Source organism: Balaenoptera borealis (genome assembly GCF_965194805.1).
Source record: "Balaenoptera borealis genome assembly, chromosome: X".
Taxonomy (NCBI): Eukaryota; Metazoa; Chordata; class Mammalia; order Artiodactyla; family Balaenopteridae; genus Balaenoptera; species Balaenoptera borealis.
In genome coordinates this window covers 84,737,861-84,756,103 of record NC_138881.1, presented here as the reverse complement: position 1 = coordinate 84,756,103, position 18,243 = coordinate 84,737,861, and the positions used below count along the sequence as shown (strand labels likewise).

The following is an 18,243-nucleotide window of genomic DNA, read 5'->3' as shown; positions in this document are numbered from 1 at the left end:
GAGATTACTCCTTGTCAGTTGCTTTGTTTGCAAATATTTTCTCCCATACTGAGGGTTGTCTTTTTGTTTTGTTTATGGTTTCCTTTGCTGTGCAAAAGCTTTTAAGTTTAATTAGGTCCAATTTGTTTATTTTTGTTTGTATTTCCATTACTCTAGGAGGTGGATCAAAAAGCACCTTGCTGTGATGTATGTCATAGAGTGTTCTGCCTATGTTTTCTTCTAAGACTGTTATAGAATCTGGCCTTACATTTAGGTCTTTAATCCATTTTGAGTTTAATTTTCTGTATGGTATTAGGGAGTGTTCTAAATTCATTCTTTTACATGTAGTTGTCCAGTTTTCCCAACACCACTTATTGAAGAGGCTGTCCTTTCTCCACTGTATATTCTTGCCTCCTTTATCAAAGATAAGGTGAGCATATGTGTGTGGGTTTATCTCTGAGCTTTCTATCCTGTTCCATTGATCTATATTTTTGTTTTTGTGCCAGTACCCTACTGTCTTGATTACTGTAGCTTTGTAGAATAGTCTGAAGTCAGGGAGCCTGAATCCTCCAGCTCCATTTTTCTTTCTCAAGATTGCTCTGGTTATTCGGGGACTTTTGTGTTTCCATACAAACTGTAAAGTTTTTTTTTCTAGTTCTGAGAAAAATACCATTGGTAATTTGATAGGGATCATTGAATCTGTAGATTGCTTTGGGTAGTAGAGTCATTTTCACAATGTTGATTCTTCCAATCCAAGAACATGGTATACCTCTCTATCTGTTTGTATCATCTTTGATTACTTTAATCAGTGTCTTACAATTTTCTGAAAACAGGACTTTTGTCTCCTTAGGTAGGTTTATTGCTAGGTATTTTATTCTTTTTGTTGCAATGGTAAATGGTAGTGTTTCCTTAATTTACATTTCAGATTTTTCGTTGTTAGTATATAGGAATGCAAGCAACTTCCCTGCATTAATTTTGTACCTTGCTACTATACAAATTCTTTGATCAGCTCTAGCAGTTTTCTGGTGGCATCTTTAGGATTGTCTATGTAGAGGAAATGTTTTCAGTTTTTCACCATTGAGAATGATGTTGGCTGTGGGTTTGTCATATATGCGCTTTATTATAATGAGGTAGATTCCCTCTATGCCCACAGTTTGGAGAGTTTTTATCATAAATGGGTGTTGAATTTTTTTCAAAAGTTTTCTGCATCTATTGAGATGGTCATATGGTTTTTCTCCTTCAATTTGTTAATATGGTTTATCACATTGATTGATTTGCATATATTGAAGAATCCTTGCATTCTTTGAATAAACCCCACTTGATTATGGTGTACAATCTTTTTAATGTGCTGTTGTATTCTGTTTCCTAGTATTTTGCTGAGGATTTTTGCATCTATATTCATCAGTGATATTGGCCTGTAGTTTTCTTTTTTTGTGACATTTTTGTCTAGTTTTGGTATCAGGGTGATGGTGGCCTCATAGAATGAGTTTGGAAGTGTTTGTCACTCTGCTACATTTTGGAAGAGTTTGTGAAGGGTAGGTGTTAGCTCTTCTCTAAATGTTTCATAGAATTCACCTGTAAAGCCATCTAGTCCTGGGCTTTTGTCTGATGGACGATTTTTAATCACATTTTCAATTTCAGTGCTTGTGATTAGTCTGTTCATATTTTCTATTTCTTCCTGGTTCAGCCTTGTAAGGTTGCACTTTTCTAAGAATTCATCCATTTCTTCCAGGTTGTCCATTTTATTGGCATATAGTTGCTTTAGGAGTCTCTCATGATCCTTTGTATTTCTGCAGTGTCAGTTGTTATTTCTCCTTCATCATTTCTAAATCTATTGATTTGAATCTTCTCTCTCTTTTTCCTGATGAGTCTGGCTAATGGTTTATCAATTATGTTTGTCTTCTCAAAGAGCCAGCTTTTAATTTTAATGATCTTTGCTATCATTTCTTTCTGACTTGATCCTTATGGTTTCTTTCCTTCTGCTAACTTTGGGTTTTTGGGGGTTTTTGTTGTTGTTCTTCTTCTTCTTTCTCTAATTGCTTTAGGTGTAAGTTTAGATTGTTTATTTGAGATTTTTCTTCTTTCTTGACGTAGGATTGTATTGCTATAAACTTCCCTTTTAGAACTGCTTTTGCTGCATCCCATAGGTTTGGGGTCATCGTGTTTTCATTGTCATTTGTTTCTAGGTATTTTTTGATTTCCTCTTAGATTTCTTCAGTGATCTCTTGGTTACTTAGTAGTGTATTGTTTAGCCTCCATGTGCTTTTATTTTTTACAGATTTTTTTCCTGTAATTGACATCTAGTCTCATAGTGTTATCATCGGAAAAGATACTTGATACAATTTCAATTTTCTAAAATTTAACAAGGAATGATTTGTGACCCAAGATATGATCTATCCTGGAGAATATTCCATGTGCAATTGAGAAGAAAGTGCATTCTGTTGTTTTTGGATGGAATGTCCTATAAATATCAATTAAGTCCATGTGATATAATGTGTCATTTAAAGGTTGTGTTTCCTTATTTATTTTCATTTTGGATGATCTGTCCATTGGTGTAAGTGGGGTGTTAAAGTCCCCTACTATTATTTTGTTACTGTCAATTTTCCCTTTTATGGCTGTTAGCATTTGCCTTATGTATTGAGGTGCTCCTATGTTGGGTGTATAAATATTTACAATTGTTATATCTTCTTCCTGGATTGATCCCTTGATCATTATGTAGTGTCCTTCTTTGTCTCTTGTAATAGTCTTTATTTTAAAGTCTAATTTTGTCTGATATGAGTATCACTACTCCAGCTTTCTTCTGATTTCCATTTGCATGGAATATCTTTTTCCATCCCCTCACTTTCAGTCTGTATGTGTCCTTCGGTCTGAAGTGGGTCTATTGTAGACATCATATATATGGGTCTTGTTTTTGTATCCATTCAGTCAGTCTATGTTTTTCAGTTGGAGTGTTTAATCCATTTACATTTAAGGTAGTTATCAATATGTATATTCCTATTATCATTTTCTTAACTTTGGGGGGTTTGTTTTTGTACGTCTTTTCCTTGTCTTGTGTTTCTTGCCTAAATAAGTTCCTTAGCATTTGTTTTAAAGCAAGTTTGGTGATTCTGAATTCTCTTAACTTTTGCTTGTCTGTAAAGATTTTAATTTCTCCATCGAATCTTAATGAGATCCTTGCTGGGCAGAGTAATCTTGGTTGTAGCTTTTTCCCTTTCATCACTTTAATTATGTACTGCCACTCCTTTCTGACTTGTGAGTCTCTGCTGAAAGATCAGCTGTTAACCTTATGGGTATTGCCTTGTATATTATTTGTTGCTTTTCCCTTGATGCTTTTAATATTTTTTCTTTGTATTTAATTTTTGATAGTTTGATTAATATGTGTCTCGGCGTGTTTCTTCTTGGGTTTATCCTGTGTGGACTCTCTGCTCTTCTTGGACTTGATTGACTATTTCCTTTCCCGTATTAGGGAATTTTTCAACTATAATCTCTTCAAATATTTTCTCAGACCCTTTCCCTTTCTTTCCTTCTTCTGGGACCCCTATAATTTTAAGGTCGTTGCATTTAATGTTGTCCCAGATATTTCTGAGACTGTCCTCAGTTCTTTTCATTCTTTTTTTCTTTATCCTGCTCTGCGATAGTTATTTCCACTATTCTGTATTCCAGGTCACTTATCCATTCTTCTGCCTCAGTTATTCTTCTATTGATTCCTTCTAGAGTATTTTTACTTTCATTTATTGTGTTGTTCACCATTGTTTGTTTGTTCTTTAGTTCTTCTAGGTCCTTGTTAAACATTATTTGTATTTTATGCATTGTATTTCCCAGATTTTGTATCATCTTTGCTATCATTACTCTGAATTCTTTTACAGATAGACTGTATATTTCTTCTTCCTTTGTTTGGTCTAGTGGGTTTTTACACTGCTCCTTCATCTGCTGCATATTTCTCTGTCTTCTCATTTTGCTAAACTTACTGTGTTGGGGCTCTCCATTTTGTATGCTGCAGGTTTGTAGTTCCCGTTGTTTTTGGTGTCTGCTCCCAGTGGGTAAGTCTGGTTCAGTGAGTTGTGTCAGCTTCCTTGTGGAGGAGACTGGTGCCTGTGTTCTGGTGGATGAGGCTGTATTCTGTCTTTTTGGTGTTCAGGACCATGTCCGGTGGTGTGTTTTGGGGTGTCTGTGAACTTATTATGACTTTAGGCAGCCTCTCTGCTAATCGTTGGGGTTGTGTTCCTGTCTTGCTAGTTGTTTGGCATGGGGTGTTCAGCACAGGAGCTTGCTGGTCATTGAGTGGATCTGGGTCTTAGCATTGAGATGGAGATCTCTGGAAGAGTTCTTGCAGATTGATATTATGTGGGGCCAGGAGATCTCTGGTGGTCTAATGTCCTGAATTTGGCTCTCCCACCTCAGAGGCTCCAGCCTGACAGCTGGCCAGAGTACCAAGACCCTATCAGCACATGGCTCAGAAGAAAATGGTGAAAAAAAAGAAAGAAAAATGAATAATAAAATAAAATAAAGTTATTAAAATAAAAAGTAATTAAAAAAAGAAGAGAGCAGCCAAACCAATAAACAAATCCACCAATGATAACAAGCCCTAAAACCTATACTAAGATAAACATAAAAATCAGAAACTAGCCTGTTGCATATAACAGACCTGAAGTCTACATTTGCTCCCAAAGTCCATGGCCACAATTTTGGGATTACTTATTGTCTATTCAGGTATTCCACAGATGCAGGTACATCAAGTTGATTGTGGAGATTTAATCCGCTGCTCCTGAGGCTGCTGGGAGAGATTTCCCTTTCTCTTCTTTGTTTGCACAGCTCCTGGGGTTCAGCTTTGGGTTTGGCCCTACCTCTGTGTGTAGGTCACCCTCTGTTGTCTGTTCTTTGCCCAGACAGGATGGTTTAAAGGAGCCACTGATTAGATGGCTCTGGCTCACTCAGGCCAGTGGGGAGGATGGGGTACGGAATGCAGGGTGAGTCTGCAGCGGCAGAGGCCGGCATGACGTTGCAAAAGCCTGAGGCATGCCTTGTGTTCTCCTGGGGAAGTTGTCCCTGGATCACAGGACCCTGGCAGTGGTGGGCTGCAGTGGCTCCCGGGAGGGGAGGTGTGGATAGTGACCTGTCCTTGCACACAGCCTTCTTGGTGGCGGCAGCAGCAGCCTTAGTGCTTCATGCCCGTCTCTGGTGTCCATGCTGATAGCCGTGGCTTGTGCCTGTCTCTGGAGCTCCAAGCTTTCCCACCTTGAGGCTCAGGCCCAACACCCGGCCAGAGCAGCAATACCCTGCCTGCTGCACTGCATGGAAGAAAAGGAAGAAAAAAAAGAAACAAAAAACAAACAAGCAAACACAAACAAACAGGCAGAACCCCAAAACAAATGGTAAAAGCAAAACTAAAAGGACAAAAGCACCCAAAAAACATACACACATAGACTCACAAAAAGAAAAGAAAAAAAACCAAACAGACATAACCCCAAGACAAATGGTAAAAGTGAAACTAAACAGACAAAATCATACAAGGAAACATACACACACACTCACAAAAAGAGAGAAAAAAAAAAGGAAGAGAGCAACTATACCAATAAAGAAACCCACATATGAAAACAAACACTAAAAACTAAACTAAGATAAACATAAAATCAAAAAGAAATCAAACACAGGAAGCAAACCCGAAGTCCACAGTTGCCCCAAAGTCCACCGCCTCAGTTTTGGGAACACTTGTTGTGTATTCATGTATTCCACAAATGCAGGGTTTACCAAGCTGATTGTGGGCATTTAATCTGCTTCTCCTGAGGCTGCATGGAGAGATTTCCATTCCTCTTCTTTTTTCGCACAGCTCCTGAGGTTCAGCTGTGGTTTTGGCTCCACCTCTGTGGGTAGGCCACCCTCAGGCGTCTGTTCCCCACCCAGACAGGAGGGAGTTAAAGCAGAGGCTGTTTAGGGCTCTCTTGTTCACTCAGGCCAGGGATAGGGAGGAGTACAGTAGTCATAATTGGTCTGTGGTGAGTGCCTGTGGTGGCAGAGGCCAGCATGTGGTTGTAACAGCCTCAGGCATGTCATGTGCTCTCCCAGGGAATTTGGCCTTGGATCACGTGCCCCTGGCAGTGGCATGCTACACAGGCTCCCAGGAGGGTGTGGGTAGTGACCTGCATTTGCACACAGGACCCTTGGTAGCAGTGGTGGCAGTGGTAGCAGTCCATGCTTGCCTCTGGGATACGAGATGATAGCTGTGGCTCACGCCCATCTCTGGAGCTTGCTTAGGTGGTGCTCTGCTGTCTGTGGGCACATGGATCAGGAAGCCCCTCTCCTCACACACCCTGAAACAATGGTCTCTTGCCTTTCTGGCAGTTCCAGACTTTTTCCCGGACTCCCTCCCCACTGGTTGTGATGCACTAGCCCCCTTCAGGCTGTGTTCATTCAGCCAACCCCTGTCCTCTCCCTGGGGTCTGAACTCCAAAGCCCAAGCCTCAGCTCCCAGCCCCCACGTGCCCTGGCGGGTGAGCAGACAAGCATCTCAGGCTGGTGAGTGCTGGTAGGCATCTATCTTCTGTGTAGGGATCTCTCTGCTTTGCCCTCTGAACCCCTGTTTCTGTGCTCCCCTCTGTGGCTCTGAAGCTCCCCATGCCTTGTCCCCACCAGTGAAGGGGCTTCCTAGTGTGTGGAAACTGTTCCTCCTTCACAGCTCCCTCCCAGAGGTGCAGGTCCTGTCCCTATTCCTTTGTCTCTTTTTTTCTTTTTTCTTTTGCCCTACCCAGGTATGTGGGGATTTTTTAGCCTTTTTGGAATTCTGAGGTCTTCTGCCAGCATTCAGTAGGTGTTCTGTAGGAATTGTTCCAAATGTAGATGCATTTTTGACTTATTTATGAGGAGGAAGGTGATCTCCATGTCTTACTCCTCTGCCATCTTGAAGGTCTGCTAACAATGTATTATTATAATTCATTATTTTTTGCCTTTACCAAAATGGTCAGAACAAAAACTAATATCATATTTTTGCATTATTATGTGTTTGAGTATTAGTAAGACTAAATATTTTTAAATGTTTTAAATACAAACAAAAACATTTGTATTCTGATTTTGTGAATTGCCTTTATATATAATTAATATATTATTCTATTGAGGTGTTCTATTTTACTTATTAGGTTATAAAAGTTGTTTACATATTCATGCCACCAATCCTGTATCCTATATGCTGCAACTAATTTTTCAAAGTTGTGATTTTATTTTATATTTGCTCATTTTTTTACTGAAGATTTAAATTACAATGCATTCAAATAATTGTGTCTTTATTAATTCCATATTTTGTCACTTGCTTAGAAAAGTCTTCCTTGTTTCAAAATTTTAACATATTTTCCTATATTTTCTTCTTGTATTTATACAGTATAATGTTTACATTTAGTTTCTAATTCATATAGGATTTTTTTTTTTAATTTAAGGAATGAAGTATATATTGAGCTTCAAGTTTTTAAATGGCTTGTCAATTTTCCCAATAATTAAATAATAATTCATTTGTCCATTAATTTGAAATGCTACCATTATCATATACTAAATTTGGTTATGCATAAATTTGCTTTTGAACTTTCTGATGTGCTCTGGAACCAGCACCACATTACTTAAATTACTGTAGTTATGTAATAGTTTCAATATCTTACATAGCAAGTTTTCATTGATTACTTTTTCCCTCAGAATTATCTATTTTTATTCCTTTTTTTAGATTAAATATGGAATAATGTAAGAAATACAAGGGACATAGAATAACCAGAACAATTTTGAAGAAGAAAACAAAGTTGGAGGACTCGGCTTCCTAATTTCAAAACTTTTTGCAAAGCTGCAATAATCAAGACAGTGTGGTACTGGCATAAGGACAGACATATAGAATTCAGAGTCCAGAAATAAACCCATACATCTGGGGTCAATTAATTTTCAACAAGGATGTCAAGATCATTCAATGGGGAAAGAATAGTTGTTAGACCAACTGGATATCTACAAAAGTTGTTAGACCAACTGGATATCTACATGCAAAACCGTGAAGGTGGACCTGTGTCTCTTACCATATACAAAAACTTAAGTCAGAATGGATCAAAGACCTAAATCTAAGAGCTAAAATTATAAAACTCTTTGAAGAAAATTTAGGAGTAAATCTGTTTCCTTGGATTAGTCAGTGATTCCTTAGGTACTATACCAAAAAAAAAGCAACGAAAGAAACAAAAGTAGGTAAGCTGGCATCATTAAAATTAAAAACTTTCATTCATCAAAGGATACTATCAAGCAAATGAGAAGACAACCCACAGAATAGGAGAAAATATTTGCAAGTCACATATCTGATAATTGTCTAGTACCCAGAATATATAAATAACACAACTCAACAATATAAAGACCAATAATCCAACTTTAAAATAGGCAAAGGATTTAAACAGACATTTCTCCAAAAAGACTTACAAGTGATCAATAATCACATTAAAAGATGCTTAACATAATTAGTCATTAGGGAAATGTGAATCAAAACCACAAGATACCATTTCAAACCCACTAGGATAGCTATAATAATGAAAAAAGAAGGAAAATAACAAATGCTGACAAGTATGTAGAGATAGTGGAACCCCCATACATTGTCAGTGGGTATGTGAAATAGGGCAGTCACTGTAGAAAACCTTTGGGTGGTTCCTCAAAAAGTTAAACATAGTGTTACCACATAACCCAGCAATTCCACTCAAGAAAATTGAAAACACAGGCTCACAAAACAACTTGTACACAAATTTTCATAGACACATTATTCAAAATAGCTAAGGTGTGGAAACAACCCAAATCTCCATCAACTAATAAATGTATAAACAAAATGTACTATATCCGTACAATAAAATATTATTCAGCCATAAAAAGGAATAAATTACTGACATAAGCTACACGTGCATGGACGTTGAAAACATTGTCCTAACGAAAAGAAGCCAGACACAAAAGGTCACATAATATATGATTCCATTTTATATGAAATGCCCAGAATAGGTAAATCCATTGAGACAGGAAACAATTTAGTGGTTGTCAGGGATGGAGGGAGGAGGGAATTGAGCGGTATGGCATCCCATTTTGGAGTGATAACATGTTCTGGAATTAGAGGTGACATTTGTACAATAGTGCAAATATACTGAAAAACACTGAATTGTGTGCTTTAAAATAGTAAAAATGAGTTGTATATGGTATGAATTTTATTTCAATAAAATTGTATTAAAGAACATAAAAACAAAATTTGAAAGAAATACAATCGTTTTTTTTTTTTGGCCATGCAGCTTGCAGGATCTTAGTTCCCCAACCAGAGATTGAACCCATGACCCCTGAAGTGGAAGCCTAGAGTCCTAACCACTGGACTACCAGGGAATTTCCAGAATATGATCATTTTGGATTGGAATATTTAATATTCTCAAAATATTACATCTCAAAAATTTTAATGTATAAATTGAATGTAATTCTGATTAAAGTCCTAGTAGAGTTTTCTATAACTAGATAAATAATCTTAAAACTTAAGCATACATGCTTAAGAATAGCCATTTAAAAAGCATGAAAATAAAGAAATGTGAGAAAGGACTTTCTTTAGCAATTATCAGAATGCTATATAAAGCTACCTTAATAAAATAAATGTAGTATTGATACAGAAATAGACAAAAACATCAGTGGAACACAGAAATAATTCCCACTATCCAGAAAATTTAATATATGAAAAAGTGGCCTTTCAAATTTATTGAAAAAAGACAGCTCAATTAATAAATGATTCTGACACAACTGTTTAATTTCTTTTGAAAAGAAAAAAAATGTTTGTTGACTATCTTACATCATATAAAAAAAAAATTCCAGAATTATTTAAGGCTTAAGTGTAAAACAGTAGAGCTTAGAGCTGAATCTACTTGCCTACTCACATAATCTGGGGGTAGAGGAAACCCAAAATCTACAAAATAAAATCTAGATATGTTTAGCTACATGTAACTGAAAATGTTAGTACAAAAACACATATATGAAGTTAATAAAGGAATATTAGATTAGAGTGAAAAGCTTGCATTTGCAATACAAGCAGATAAAGAGCTACACTTCAAACACTTTATAAACTGACAATAAAAATAAAAATATCAGGAAAATGGGCAAAAAATAGGAATAAGCAATTCACAGAATATGAAATCCAAATGGTCAATAATCACACAAAGTTGTTCAAACTTACTAGCAGTCAGGAGAATTCAAGTTAAAGTCACAAGGAGATTGATTTTTTTACCCATCCATCAGACAATAAAATAAAATAAAGTGCAATAACACATTACCAGCATGGATATGGGCATAAAGGTACTCTCAAAGTTTAAAAGAAGATTATTAGTTTTTACAAATGTTTGAAAAGGTGATCTGTTGACATCTATTAAAATTAAAATTCATCTTAACTTTAACAAAGTAATTCCACTTTAGAGTTCTATCCCTTAGAAACAGAAGCAGCAATAAGGATATATGTCATGGAGCCTTTATTAGAGCATTATTTGTAGTGCAATGAAATCGAAAACAAATTGAACATCTACCAAGAAAAAAAAAATGACTGAATATAATTACTTAGAGTCTGTCAACACCATGGAAACTTATGTGGCCATTAAAAATAATAAATTACAGCTATAACTGTTTACTTGGAGAGATTGCCATGACATATAGTTTAATGAAAATGTAAAGATGCAGAAAGTATGTATGGTATAATATTTTTGTAAAACCATGTCCAGACCACTCCATATGTGTGTACATTTGTATTTGTGTATATAAGTATGAAAAATATGGAATTATGCATAGCATAATAGGTTTTTAATATGATTTATGGAGGATATCATTTAGACAGAGTGAGAAGAGGAGAGAACAAGGAGAGGTAAGCTAAATGCCAAGCAACAAAAGCAAAAAAGAAGTGGTAGACTTCTACTCTAAAGAAGCATACATGTCATATGTTATAATTCTATCTCATTTATATAAGGTTATATAAACATATAAGATTCTTAAAATAAATATTTAAATAAAATAACTTTGTAAAGCACTGGAAAGCAAGATTTAATCTCATTAAGATTGTTTTACATATTAAAATCAATCTTGGGAGAATTTACAACAAAATGTTGTTGTCTTCTCATCAAAGAATGGTGTGTCTCTACACATATTCTAACCTTCTGTTAATGTTCTCTTGTAGAGTTTTTTCTTCCCTTCATGCAGGTTCCTCACATTTTGGTTTTGATACAATTTAGAAGTTTAAAGCTTTTATTTTTCTTTTTTCAAAATGATATGCTTATTTTTTAAAAGGAAATTATAGTATAAAAGGACATTCAGTGAAAACCAAATTATATGAAACATGACACAATACAACTTATAAAAAGATACTACAAATTTTAGGTAATCACTTGATAATATTTATCATGCTTGTCTCTAAAACTCAAGAATAAGGTATGATGGTGAACTTTAATATAAGAAACAAAAATAGTCTATAAATGAATATTCTGTAAATTAACTACCAAAATATTATTTACTTTTCTTTTGTATTTTTGTCCCATGGTTCAATATAAACCAATGTTCAGAATTAGGTAAGAATTTCAATATGAAAATTAATGTAGTTTAAAATATATGTGGCATTTGGATTATCTTCCTCATCATATAATAAATCTTGATGTTTCAAACGGACATGAGAAAGGAAGAAATTTGGTGCTTTTCTTTTTTATTCTTTCCCTGATCTTTGTTGAGAATCCTGTTAATCAAATGGCAATCTTCTTAGTTTTTCCTTGTTTGTCTTTCCATCAATCTGGAAAATGGGGGGGGGGGGCAATTGTTGGTTGATATGGAAAACCTTTTTAAATTTTTATTTATTTATTTATTTATTATTTATTTATTTATTTTTAACATCTTTATTGGAGTATAATTGTTTTACAATGATGTGTTAGTTTCTGCTTTAACACAAAGTGAATCAGTTATACATATACATATATCCCCATATCTCTTCCCTCTTGTGTCTCCCTCCCTCGCAACCTCCCTATCCCACCCCTCTAGGTGGTCACAGACCACTAAGCTAATATCCCTGTGCTATGCGGCTGCTTCCCACTAGCTATCTGTTTTACATTTGGTAGTGTATATATGCCAATGCCACTCTCTCACCTTGTCACAGCTTACCCTTCCCCCTCCCCATAACCTCAAGTCCATTCTGTAGTAGGTCTGTGTCTTTATTCCTGTCTTACCCCTAGGTTCTTCATGACCTTTTTTTTTTTTTTTTGATTCCATATATATGTGTTAGCATACAGTATTTGTTTTTCTCTTTCTGACTTACTTCACTCTGTATGACAGACTCTAGGTCCATCGACCTCACTACAAATAACTCAATTTCATTTCTTTTTATGGCTGAGTAATATTCCATTGTATATATGTGGCACGTCTTCTTTATCAATTCATCTGTTGATGGACACTTAGGTTGCTTCCATGTCCTGGCTATTGTAAATAGAGCTGCAATGAACATTTTGGTACATGACTCTTTTTGAATTATGGTTTTCTCAGGGTATATGCCCAGTAGTGGGATTGCTGGCTCGTATGGTAGTTCTATTTTTAGTTTTTAAGGAACCTCCATAAAGTTCTCCATAGTGGCTATATCAATCTACATTTCCACCAACAGTGAAAGAGTGTTCCCTTTTCTCCACACCCTCTCCAGCATTTATTATTTCTAGAATTTTGATGATGGCCATTCTGACCAGTATGAGATGATATCTCATTGTAGTTTTGATTTGCATTTCTATAATGATTAATGATGTTGAGGATTCATTCATGTGTTTGTTGGCAATCTGTACATCTTCTTTGGAGAAATGTCTATTTAGGTCTTCTGCCCATTTTGGATTGGGTTCTTTTTTTTTTCTGTTATTGAGTTGCAGGAGCTGCTTGTAAATTTTGGAGATTAATCCTTTGTCAGTTGCTTCATTTGCAAATATTTTCTCCCATTCTGAGGGTTGTCTTTTCGTCTTGTTTATGGTTTCCTTTGCTGTGCAAAACCTTTTAAGTTTCATTAGGTCCCATTTGTTTATATTTGTTTTTATTTCCATTTCTCTAGGAGCTGGGTCAAAAAGGATCTTGCTGTGATTTATGTCATAGAGTGTTCTGCCTATGTTTCCCTCTAAGAGTTTGATAGTGTCTGGCCTTACATTTAGGTCTTTAATCCAGTTTGAGTTTATTTTTGTGTATGGTGTTAGAGTGTTCTAATTTCAAACTTTTACATGTACCAGTCCATTTTTCCCAGCACCACTTATTGAAGAGCCTGTCTTTTCTCCACTGTATATGCTTGCCTCCTTTATCAAAGATAAGGTGACCATATGTGTGTGGGTTTATCTCTGGGCTTTCTATCCTGTTCCATTGATCTATACTTCTGTTTTTGTGCCAGTACCATACTGTCTTGATTACTGTAGATTTGTAGTATAGTCTGAAGTTGGGGAGCATGAATCCTCCATCTCCATTTTTCGTTCTCATGATTGCTTTGGCTATTCGGGGTCTTTTGTGTTTCCATACAAATTGTGAAATTTTTTGTTCTAGTTCTGTGAAAAATGCCAGTGGTAGTTTGATAGGGATTGCATTGAATCTGTAGATTGCTTTGGGTAGTAGAACCATTTTCACAATGTTGATTCTTCCAATCCAAGAACATGGTATATCTCTCCATCTATTTGTATTATCTTTAATTTCTTTCATCAGTGTCTTATAATTGTCTGCATACAGGTCTTTTGTCTCCTTAGGTAGGTTTATTCCTACATATTTTATTCTTTTTGTTGCAATGGTAAATGGGAGTGTTTTCTTAATTTCACTTTCAGGTTTTTCATCATTAGAGTATAGGAATGCCAGAGATTTCTGTGCATTCATTTTGTATCCTGCTACTTTACCAAATTCATTGAATAGCTCTAGTAGTTTTCTGGTAGCATCTTTAGGATTCTCTATGTATAGTATCATGTCATCTGGAAACAGTGACTGCTTTACTACTTCTTTTCCGATTTGGATTTCTTTTATTTGTTTTTCTTCTCTGATTGCTGTGGCTAAAACTTCCAAAACTATGTTGAATAATAGTGGTGAGAGTGGGCAACCTTGTCTTGTTCCTGATCTTAGTGGAAATTGTTTCAGTTTTTCACCATTGAGGACGATGTTGCCTGTGGGTTTGTCATATATGACCTTTATTATGTTGAGGAAAGTTCCATCTATGCCTACTTTCTGCAGGGTTTTTATCATAACTGCGTGTTGAATTTTGTCGAAAGCTTTCTCTGCATCTATTGAGATGATCATATGGTTTTTCTCCTTCAATTTGTTAATATGGTGTATCACCTTGATTGATTTGCGTATATTGAAGAATCCTTGCATTCCTGGAATAAACCCCACTTGATCATGGTGTATGATCCTTTTAATATGCCGTTGGATTGTGTTTGCTAGTATTTTGTTGAGGATTTTTGCATCTATGTTTATCAGTGATATTGGCCTGTAGTTTTCTTTCTTTGTGACATCTTTGTCTGGTTTTGGTATCAGGGTGAAGGTGGCCTCATAGAATGAATTTGGGAGTGTTTCTTCTGCAATTTTTTGGAAGAGTTTGAGAAGGATTGGTGTTAGCTCTTCTCTAAATGTTTGATAGAATTCACCTGTGAAGACATATGGTCCTGGGCTTTTATTTGTTGGAAGATTTTTAATCACAGTTTCAATTTCAGTTCTTGTGATTTGTCTGTTCATATTTTCTATTTCATCCGGGTTCGGTCTCAGCAGGTTGTGCTTTTCTAAGAATTTGTCCATTTCTTCCAGTTTGTCCATTTTATTGGCGTAGAGTTGCTTGTAGTAATCTCTCATGATCGTTTGTATTTCTGCAGTGTCAGTTGTTACTTCTCCTTTTTCATTTCTAATTCTACTGATTTGAGTCTTCTCCCTTTTTGTCTTGATGAGTCTGCCTAATGGTTTATCAATTTTGTTTATCTTCTCAAGAAACCAGCTTTTACTTTTATTGATCTTTGCAATCGTTTCCTTCATTTCTTTTTCATTTATTTCTGATCTGATCTTTATGATTTCTTTCCTTCTGCTAACTTTGGGGTTTTTTTGTTCTTCTTTCTCTAGTTGCTTTAGGTGCAAGGTTAGGTTGTTTATTTGAGCTGTTTCCTGTTTCTTAAGGTAGGATTGTATCGCTATAATCTTCCCTCTTAGAACTGCTTTTGTTGTATCCCATAGGTTTTGGGTCGTTGTGTCTCTTTTGTCATTTGTTTCAAGGTATTTTTTGATTTCCTCCTTCACCTCTTCAGTGATCACTTGGTTATTAAGTAGTGTATTGTTTAGCCTCCATGAGTTTTTACTTTTTACAGATCTTTTCCCGTAATTGATATCAAGTCTCATAGTGTTGTGGTCAGAAGAAAAGATACTTGACACGATTTCAATTTTCTTAAATTTACCAAGGCCTGATTTGTGACCCAAGATATGCTCTATCCTGGAGAATGTTCCATGAGCACTTGACAACAATATGTATTCTGTTGTTTTTGGATGGAATGTCCTATAAATATCAATTAAGTCTATCTTGTTTAATGTATCATTTAAAGCTTGTGTTTCCTTATTTATTTTCATTTTGGATGATCTGTCCATTGGTGAAAGTGGGGTGTTAAAGTCCCCTACTACGATTGTGTTACTGTCAATTTCCCCTTTCATGGCTGTTATTATTTGCCTTGTGTATTGAGGTGCTCCTATGTTGGTTGCATAAATATTTACAATTTTTATATCTTCTTCTTGGATCGATCCCTTGATTATTATGTAGTGTCTTTCTTTGTCTCTTGTAATAGTATCTGTTTTAAAGTCTATTTTGTCTGATATGAGAATTGCTATTCCAGCTTTCATTTGATTTCCATTTGCATGGAATATCTTTTTCCATCCCCTCACTTTCAGTCTGTATGTGTCCCTAGGTCTGAAGTGGGTCTCTTCTAGACAGCATATATATGTGTCTTGTTTTTGTATCCATTCAGCCAGTCTGTGCCTTTTGGTGGGAACATTTAATCCATTTACATTTAAGGTAATTGTTGATATGTATGTTCCTATTCCCATTTTCTTAATTGTTTTGGGTTTCTTATTGTAGGTCTTTTCCTTCTCTTGTGTTTCCTGCCTAGAGAAGTTCCTTTAGCATGTGTTGTAAAGCTGGTTTGGTGGTGCTGAACTCTCTCAGCTTTTGCTTGTCTGTAAAGGTTTTAATTTCTCCATCAAATCTGAATGAGATCCTTGCTGGGTAGAGTAATCTTGGTTGTAGGTTTTTCTCCTTCGTCACTTTAAATATGTCCTGCCACTCCCTTCTGGTTTGCAGAGTTTCTGCTGAATGATCAGCTGTTAACCTTATGGGGATTCCCTTGTGTGTTATTTGTTGTTTTTCCCTTGCTGCTTTTATATGTTTTCTTTGTATTTACTTTTTGATAGTTTGATTAATATGTGTCTTGGCGTGTTTCTCTTTGGATTTAGCCTGTATGGGACTCTCTCTGCTTCCTGGATTTGATTAACTATTTCCTTTCCCATATTAGGGAAGTTTTCAACTATAATCTCTTCAAATATTTTCTCAGTCCCTTTCTTTTTCTCTTCTTCTTCTGGGACCCCTATAATTCAAATGTTGGTGCGTTTTATGTTGTCCCAGAGGTCTCTGAGACTGTCCTCATGTTCTTTTCATTCTTTTTTCTTTATCCTGCTCTGCAGTAGTTATTTCCACCATTTTATCTTCCAGGTCACTTATCCGTTCTTCTGCCTCAGTTATTCTGCTATTGATCCCATCTAAAGTATTTTTAATTTCATTTATTGTGTTTTTCTTCATTGCTTGGTTCCTCTTTAGTTCTTCTACGTCCTTGTTAAATGTTTCTTGCGTTTTATCTATTCTATTTCCAAGATTTTGGATCATCCTTACTATCATTATTCTGAATTCTTTTTCAGGTAGACTACCTATTTCCTCTTCATTTGTTAGGTCTGGTGTGTTTTGACCCTGCTCCTTCATCTGCTGTGTGTTTTTCTGTCATCTCATTTTGCTTATCTTACTGTGTTTGGGGTCTCCTTTTCACAGGCTGCAGGTTCATAGTTCCCGTTGTTTTTGGTATCTGTCCCCGGTGGCTAAAGTTGGTTAAGTGGGTTGTGTAGGCTTTCTGGTGGAGGGGACTAGTGCCTGTGTTCTGGTGGATGAGGTTGGATTTTGTCTTTCTGGTGGGCAGGTCCACGACTGCTGGTGTGTTTTGGGGTGTCTGTGGCCTTATCATGATTTTAGGCAGCCTCTCTGCTAATGGATGGGGCTGTGTTCCCGTCTTGCTAGTTGTTTGGCATAGGGTGTCCAGCACTGTAGCTTGCTGGTCGTTGAGTGAAGCTGGGTTTTGGTGTTGAGATGGAGATCTCTGGGAGATTTTCACCATTTGATATTACGTGGAGCTGGGAGGTGTCTTGTGGACCAGTATCCTGAAGTTGGCTCTCCCACCTCAGAGGCACAGCCCTGATGCCTGGCTGGAGCACCAAGAGCCTTTCATCCACACGGCTCTGAATAAAAGGGAGAAAAAATAGAAAGAAAAAAGAAAGAGGATAAAATACAATAAAATAAAGTAAGATCAAATAAAATAAAGTTATTAAAATAAAAAATAAAAAATAATTATTAAGAAAAAAATTTTAAAAAGTAAAAAAAAAAAAGAAAAAGAAAAAGACGGACGGACAGAACCCTAGGACAAATGGTGAAAGCAAAGCTATACAATCAAAATCTCACACAGAATCATACACATACACATTCACAAAAGAGGAAAAAGGGAAAAAATAATATATCTTGCTCCCAAAGTCCACCTCCTCAATTTGGGATGATTTGTTGTCTATTCAGGTATTCCACAGATGCAGGGTACATCAAATTGATTGTGGAGCTTTAATCCCCTGCTCCTGAGGCTGCTGGGAGAAATTTCCCTTTCTCTTCTTTGTTCGCACAGCTCCCCAGGTTCAGCTTTGAATTTGGACCCGCCTCTGTGTGTAGGTCACCTGAGGGCGTCTGTTCTTCTCCTAGACAGGACGGGGTTAAAGGAGGAGCTGAATCGGGGACTCTGGCTCACTCAGGACAGGGGGTAGGGAGGGGTACTTAGTGCGGGGCGAGCCTGCGGTGGCAGAGGCTGGTGTGACGTTGCACCAGCCTGAGGCGTGCCGTGCATTCTCCTGGGGAAGTTGTCCCTGGATCACGGGACCCTGGCAGTGGTGGGCTGCACAAGCTCCCAGGAGGGGCAGTGTGGATAGTGACCTGTGTTCGCACACAGGCTTTTT

At 36.5% G+C, this 18,243-nt stretch overlaps 1 long non-coding RNA gene across 1 annotated transcript in view; it reads right to left on the bottom strand.

Moving 5' to 3' along the window:
* The window catches only part of LOC309620840, a 387,201-nt gene that overhangs the window by 141,016 nt on the left and 227,942 nt on the right, over positions 1 to 18,243 (bottom strand). The gene's annotated exons all lie outside the window — the stretch shown is intronic.